Source organism: Lagenorhynchus albirostris, chromosome 7 (assembly GCF_949774975.1).
Source record: "Lagenorhynchus albirostris chromosome 7, mLagAlb1.1, whole genome shotgun sequence".
NCBI classification, from domain to species: Eukaryota; Metazoa; Chordata; class Mammalia; order Artiodactyla; family Delphinidae; genus Lagenorhynchus; species Lagenorhynchus albirostris.
In genome coordinates this window covers 32772320-32780115 of record NC_083101.1, presented here as the reverse complement: position 1 = coordinate 32780115, position 7796 = coordinate 32772320, and the positions used below count along the sequence as shown (strand labels likewise).

The 7796-nt window shown below is 42.4% G+C and overlaps 1 long non-coding RNA gene across 1 annotated transcript; it reads left to right on the top strand.

Moving 5' to 3' along the window:
* The first annotated feature begins 746 nt into the window (after positions 1-746).
* LOC132522829 (uncharacterized) lies at positions 747-6864 on the top strand. The gene is made up of 3 exons (XR_009541341.1): positions 747-829; positions 5799-5871; positions 5973-6864. It is a non-coding gene; the product is annotated as an uncharacterized LOC132522829 (long non-coding RNA).
* Positions 6865-7796: the final 932 nt, after the last annotated feature.

Sequence of the window (7796 nt, the reverse complement as noted above, 5' to 3'; positions counted from 1 at the left end):
TAAATGGACTCCTAGAAGGTTTGGATTGGACCTTAGAACTTAATTTGACCAATCCCTCCTGTTACAGATGAAAAAATTGAGGCCCAGAGAGGTTAAAGTTTTTTCCCCAAATCACACAGGTAGTAATAAGTGTAGGGCTGGGATTCAAGTCTAGATTTTAAAATTTCAGATGGTATTGGTTCAAAACTCACCCCACGTGCAGTGAGATAAGCTTCTTTAGCAGTCTCTCTGGCATAAAAGGGAAGTGTTAATGTTTCCTCGTCTTCTAGCTCCGAGATCCTGTTTATTTGGAATTAGCTTGGTGGAAGGATCAACTTGCCTGCTCACAGCTGCTGTCCCTTCTCATGCCACATTGAAGAGGAACCACAACCCCCTCTCCTTGACCTCCCCTCACATGCTGCACACACGGCAGCTACATACGTACAGCAGACTTTATATGAAACTTGAGGAAACAGAGGTTTGTGTCACCATGTTGCTCGTTTCCCCTTCTTTTTAGAGCACGCTTCTGTAGGATTCATCCCAGAAATTCCCCCATTTCAAAGCACAGAGTAACATAGCTCATCAATTCCCTTTCACTCAGGACTACGTTTTGCTGCAACAGAGACCTGTAAAACAATGCCTTAAATAAGATTTACAATTTTTCTCTCATGTAAGTCTGGAGGTAGGCATTCTAGGGCTGGTAAGGTAGTGCCACAATCTCATCAATGTCCTAACCTCCTCTCATCTTTCCATTTTGCCATCCTTAGCACAATCCTACTGTCCTCAAGCAAGATCACCTCAGGACTGCAAAATGACTGCTGCAGCACAAGTCATTACATCCATGTTTCAGGTAAAGGAAGAGGAAAGGCCAATAAGGGGCCTGCCAACAGAGTCAGTGCCCTTTTCAGGGAGCATTCCCAGAAGTCTCATACTATAGTTATTCTTTCATTCAATTGGCCAGAAGTTACTCTCATGGGCACTCTTCTCTGGAGGGGAGCCTGGGAAATCTAATTTTTCAGTTGGCACATTGCTACCTCCAACAAAATCAGGGCCCTGTGTAAGTAAGAAGAGAAGAATAAATTTTGGGTAGGCAACCAGAATGTCTGCCACAACCCCCAACTCAGGTCTGGACCTATCTTTGCATCCCAATGACTCATTATTCTATTCAACCTAAGAGGCCATCACAGGGCTGACGGGAGGGAGCTGGAGTAAAAGAAATGGCTGAATCTTTCATCTGCTGTCTTCACTGACAGTCTCTGAAAGTGGATGGCAACAAAGAGATTTATTTGCCCACTGATACGAAATTTACCACCCTCCTTAGAAGGCAGAAGCGGTTACAGTTGCCTTTTATTTTCCTATTGCTACACCCAAGGATTGTTGTGAGAATGCAAAGACAGATATGAGACAGCATGTTATAAACTATAAAACACTATTCAGCAACAGAAATGATCGTTTATCGTTATTATAAGTGTTGTCACGTCTTCTAAAGCCGTGCGCTCAGCTGAAGAAAAGGATTTTCTGAGAGAGAGCAAGAGAGCCAAAGAGAAAAGGAGAGAAAGAGTGAGGGGGAGGGGTAAGGGAGAAGGGAAATGGGGAGAGAGAAGAGTGGAGGCCCCTTTTCTATCAAAGGCAGAACAAAAATATATTGACATAATTGAATCCTATGTCTGACCCAAACACATATACAACTACCTGGGAGACAGCATCAAAGTTCTTTGCTCAGGGCTCTCTGATTATTTAAAAAATATCTCCCTCATTTTTAAGCAATATATGTATATTGAAGACTATTTGAACCATATGAAAAAGCACAAGGAAGTTTTTCTTAAAAACCTGCTTTATTGATATATAATTGACATAAACTGTGCACATTTCAAGTGTGTAATTTTATGTATTTTGACATAAGTATATACCCATGAATCCATCACTACCCTCAACATAATGAACACATCCGTCACCCCCAAAAGTTTCCTATGCTCCCTCTCTCCTGCCCCTTCCTGGTCAACCCCCTTCCTGCCAGGAATCAACTCCTCTGCTTTCTGCCACTCTAGATTCCTTTGCATTTTCTTGAATTGTATACAAATGGAATATAAAATTCCATAAAAACATGTACAATGTATGTACTCTTTTTTGTTTAGCTTCATTCACTTGGCATAATAATATGAAAACAAAAAAAAACAAAAAAATGCCAACAAACCTCACAACTTACAGAGAAGTATAATTAATGACATAACACAGATCCACCAGGATTCAGAACAGTTAATTAGCCATATTCGCTTCAGCTCTCCTCATTTTTTTAATGTGATTTATACAAGAAAAAAATTGTAACAATTTGCATAATTCTATGAATAATTATAAAACAAACCCCTGTGGGCAACAAGTGAACGCCGTAAGCACCCTGTTATCTTCTGTGTCCCCTCCCTGACACCCATGTCTTCCCCCCCAATTCTAGGTCATCACTATCCCCACTTTTGGGAGACTCACTTTCTTGCTTGCCTTTCTGGTTTTATGAGCTAGGTATCCGTCCCAGTAATGGTAGAGTTGAGCCACCTGTTTGTGAATTTTATATGAATGAAATCATACTGTTTGTCTTCTTCTGTGACTTGTATTTTTTACCGTTATGTTTGGGAGATTAGCCATGTTGTGTCATGTGGCTGTGGTTTGTTCATTTTAATGGCTGTATTCAATTTTATGAATATACTGCAGCGTGGCATGGCCCACACTAGAAAGAAACCTTTTAAATGTGATCATCAGTGTTTGGTCTGTGTTCGCACCCAAGCCTTGTACCCAACAGACAGTCGTCATAGGATAGAAACAAGTGAAACACCCCAACTCCTGCTGCCAGTCCCCTGACCGCCACCCTGTGTCCATAGAAAGTTAATCCATTAATATTCACATATGCAAATCATAAATATTTACAACAATATCTTCTGTCCTGACATAGTATTCTTTCTGAAGAAGCAAAGCACAAAGCAGCTTCTAAAAAAAAAATCATGAACTTTATGTAATTTCATTAGTCAGCCCAGGCTAATAAAAAAGTACCACAGACTGGGTGGCTTAAACAACAGAAGTGTATTTTTTCTCATAGATCTGGAGGTTGGAAGTCCAGGATCAAGGAGTCAGTAGGTTTGGTTTCCACTGAAGCCTCTCTCTGGCTTACAAAGGGCTGCCTTCTCCCTGTTTCCTCATGTTTCTGTCTCCTCTGCCTTCTCACTGTATTCCCTCTTTCCTTCTGTTTCCTAATCTTCTCTTTAAAGACCCCAGTCAGATTAGATTAGGACCCATCCCAATGGCCACAGTTTACCTGTTTCAAGGCCCTGTTTCCAAATATGGTCATGGTCTGAGGTACTAGGGGTTAGGACTTCAAAACATGAATTTCAGCCCATAGCAGTTGCATTGATCTTAATACAGCCCATAGCAGTTGCACTGATCTTTTTTTTTTTTTTTTGCGGTACGCGGGCCTCTCACTGCTGTGGCCTCTCCCGTTGCGGAGCACAGGCTCCGGACGCGCAGGCCCAGCGGCCACGGCTCACGGGCCCAGCTGCTCCGCGGCATGCGGGACCCGCCCGGACCAGGGCACGAACCCGCGTCCCCTGCATCGGCAGGTGGACCCTCAACCACTGCGCCACCAGGGGTGCCCCAGTTGCACTGATCTTAATACACCTAGTTATATTCTCCGTGGGAGAAAGAAAAACAAGGATGAGGTCAGACACTCTCCTTCTACAGCCTGCTCTTCCCTTTTCACTCTTTTCCTCAGGCCTTCAATCCAGAACGTCCTAGCTCACTGCTCCTAAACGATGCTCTCACTATAAATTGCATAGAAACATAAGACATCAAAACCTAGTTTTACGTTTCTTTGTGTATAAGAAATAGTAAGAGTCACTGAAGTCGGTGCTTGCAGTCTGAGACTTTTCTAAAGAGAGTTCAGTGCATTATTCAAGTTGAAAAAATAATAATTTGGACCTTAGCCTGTCTCCAGCAGATGGACGACGCTGCCCGTCCCCTGCCCTTTCTTAAGAAGTTCCCTTTATTCTGTGATACCCTAAAGTGTCTGCTGGCATGGTGGTTTACAAGCACCTTCTCACGTGGTGAATAATTAGGTCCTAATCACCACCCAGTGAAGTAGAGAAATAATTTGAATCCCTGTTGTACAGATGAGATAACTGGAGCATAAAGAATGTGGGATTTTCAAGGTCACACAGCAAGAAAGGCACAAAGCCAGCTTCCATTCCTCAGTCTAGGTAATATGAATTCCACAGTTCCATGTTGCCTTCTCTCCCCAAAGTGGCGGTCCATCCACCAAGTTTTTGTTTCAATTGGGGTGCAGTGGTGCTAGTCATTGGGAGGGGGAACAACTGAAAACACTATGATGACTCAGGGCAGTCAATAAGAAAATGGACTTTCTCGGTGAGGCAGAGATGGGGAAGTAGTCATCTCTTTCTTCTGATAGCAGGGCGTACGTTTTGTTTTTCAATCGGCATGCTCACTGGATCCTTCTTATTACCCTTTGCCTTTCATGCTTTTAAAGCTTACCCACAAGCATTTTTTTCATTCCATCTGTATTTAGTAGTTGTTGTTCTACTACAAAGAAGACTTTCCTCTCTTCTCCATCTATTTGTGTACTCATTTATTAATTTATATCACTATAGTCTCACGGTTTCTTATTTTATTCAGTGAGTTTTTGTTTTATTCCACGGGTTTCGATGACCAGACTGTGCTTGTTCAGTGGGAACCCCTTCATTCTGGCTCCTGGGTCCTCTTGACATGTTCCCATAAGTCCATGAGCCTATCCTTACTTGGCACAAAAAGGTGTTCCACATTCTTCTCCTATTTTCACTGCCCCAGCCTTAAACTCACTGTATTTTGAGAACTGGTGGATACCACCCAGTGTTAAAAGTAGAAGTCTTGAACCACTGTAGGAGCCAGAGGAGACAGTGATTTCTCCTCAAATTATGACCCTTCTTGACCTTCAGATGAAAGGATTAAGAGGATGATTGCCCCCATGTGCTTGTAATTCATCCCAAGGATAAACAAATCTACTGTCTTAAGTTTCTCATGATTTCCATTTCATGGAAGAGAATTTCAAACTGAGCCTCAGAGACACTAGGCGGGAAATGGGAATTCAAATCTGTGGGATAGGGTAACGGGAGATCAATACGGAACGGACTGCTGTCCTTACTAACAGTGACCCTGACCCACACAAGCCTGTGTGTGGGAGGAGCTTGGGCTCCTCCCAAGGAGCCTGCAGAGCCGGCGGCGAGCAGGAAGCCTCAGAGTACAGAGGACCATGTCACTCTTAACTCCCAGATGGTGAAAGGTAAGCCTCTGTCCTGGGGACACCGGAGTGGGCGGGGTGTCCTTTCTACACTCACAGGTGCAGCCAGAGCTGACTCTAAGATAAGACAGGTTTGATCATGGCTCGTTTTCCTTTCCATTAAAAATAATTTCAATTAGGAAAGACTTTAAGCTTACAGAAAGTTACAGATAAAAATGTCATAAGCACCAATGTACCCATCACCAGACGGAGGAAATGTTAACATTAGCCTTAGATCCTTTTAGAAAGAAAATAAAGCTACAGATAAAATTGAAACCCAATTGCCCTCCCTCTCTCTCCAGAGATAACTCTCAAGTTAGTACGCAGCTTCTCGGTGCTCAATATTACTTTGTTTTCACGTGGGTAAACACCAATATATAGTATTGCCTTGTGTACTTAAAACATTTCATAAGCAGTATTGTTACCCACGCTATGCAGCCAAGGCTCCAGGCGCGGAAACTGTTTTCTTTTTTTCAATCATACAGGTTGGTTGTTTTTTTATCAACAGGAAGCCACGAAGGCCAGAAACAAAATCAGACTGAACCAGCTAGGTCCAAGATGGCGGGCAAAGTAGGCTAAAGGTCACTGCTTTCCTTGCCTTGATTTATCTCTGCGTTTCCATACCAACCCCTGAAAGCTGAAAGATACTTACCCTGATTTATCTCTGTGTTTGTTTCAAAAGTACCTGGTGTTTGGCAGAGATGCTTCGCGGGCTGTACTTTGAGAGATACACAGTGGTCAACCATCCCAAACCAGCTCTGACGACCACGGGAACACGCCTGCGCAGATGAAACCAGGGGGCTGTCCCAGCATTACCTTCGCTTCATTACCTTGCTAACATCTCCGCCCAAAGCGGGGATTTGTGCTCTGCTAGGCACAATTTGTTCCACGTGCAAAGAAGCGTGGCAGACTGCGCATGACCTGGCTGCCCCTGGAAATCTCCGCCCCTTTCCTAGAGCCCTGATGACCTTCTCCCTCCTAACCCTAAAATTCCCTTACTCCCCTCTTTGGGGAGAAGGTGCTTCTAGAATTTGAGCTTCCCTTCTCCATTCTCTGGCCTTTGGGTAAAAGCCTGTTTTGCTTGCACCAAACTCAATTTCATTATTGGGAGCTCGAAACTGAGTGGGAAAGAACTCCCTGTCTGATAGGGGTTGGGGGAAGGGAGAGCTTAGGTTCAGCTAGGGCACCAAGAGTGGGGGGTCTCACGTCTAATTCAGTAACATTACCATACTGCTTGTATCCGTTTTCAACTGGCTTTTTTTTTTTTTCGGTACGTGGGCTTCTCACTGTTGTGGCCTCTCCCGTTGCGGAGCACAGGCTCCAGACACGCAGGCTCAGCGGCCATGGCTCACGGGCCTAGCCGCTCCGCGGCATGTGGGATCTTCCCGGACCGGGACACGAACCCGTGTCCCCTGTATCGGCAGGCGGACTCTCAACCACTGCGCCACCAGGGAAGTCCTCAACTGGCTTTTGATTTTCACCTAACAGTGAGATTTATTGATATTAATAATGTAGATCTAGTTCATTCATTTTATCTGATAGTATTTTGTTGTATGACATTTTTATAATGATATATGATATTACTCTTAATAGTCCTAATGCTTTGTATATTGGATTTTCTTTGAAGCTAATAAACTCACCTGGAATAATGACAGTTTTGTTTCTTACTTTCTATTCCTAAATCTTATTTCTATTTTTAGTATAATGTTGGCTAGGAGTTCAAGTGGGGATTATTTTCTTGTTCTTCTTCTGGTTTAAAAGAGATTTTAAGGTTTGCATTTTTAGGTATGATGCTTGTGGTAGGTTTTTGGTAGTTACCTTTTTACCAGGTTAAGGAACCTACCTCCTAGTACTATTTTGCCCAAGGTGTTTTTTCCCAAAGTCCATTCATGACTGACTTCATTATGTTTCTTTTTCTGAACCTATTGACATGATTATATAATTTTCTCCTTCTAATTTCCCAGTTTAGTAAATTACATCAGTAGATTTCCTAATGTTAAAGTATTCTATATTTTTAAGGAAAAGATAAGATAGAGGACCGTCCTCTATTTGATCATGATGTATTTCTTTTTATACATTGCTCAATTAAGTTTGCTATCCAGCTGTCTGTCTATCTATGTAGGTATTTAAAAAATTCTTGTATTTGGGTACATGTTTGAAGTGGGGGGCCTGTATATATTTCCCCCCTGTCTGGTTTGTTATCTAGACTATATTGGCTTCATAAAATAAATTGAGGAGTTTCATCTTTATTTACTGTCTGGAAGAATTTATATATAATTGGAATTATCTGTTATATGAAAGTTTAGAGGATCCACCTGGAGAGCCATCTGTAACCTATAATTTCTTTGTGGGAAAATTGAAAATCTATTAATTCAAGTTCGTATTTTGTTATAAAAACAATTGGGTTTTCCATTTCTTCTCAAGTTAGTAATGGCAAATATGGTACTTTACATTGGGGCAGACAAACTATGGCCTGTGAGCCAAATGCAGCAGCTTTTTGTTTTTG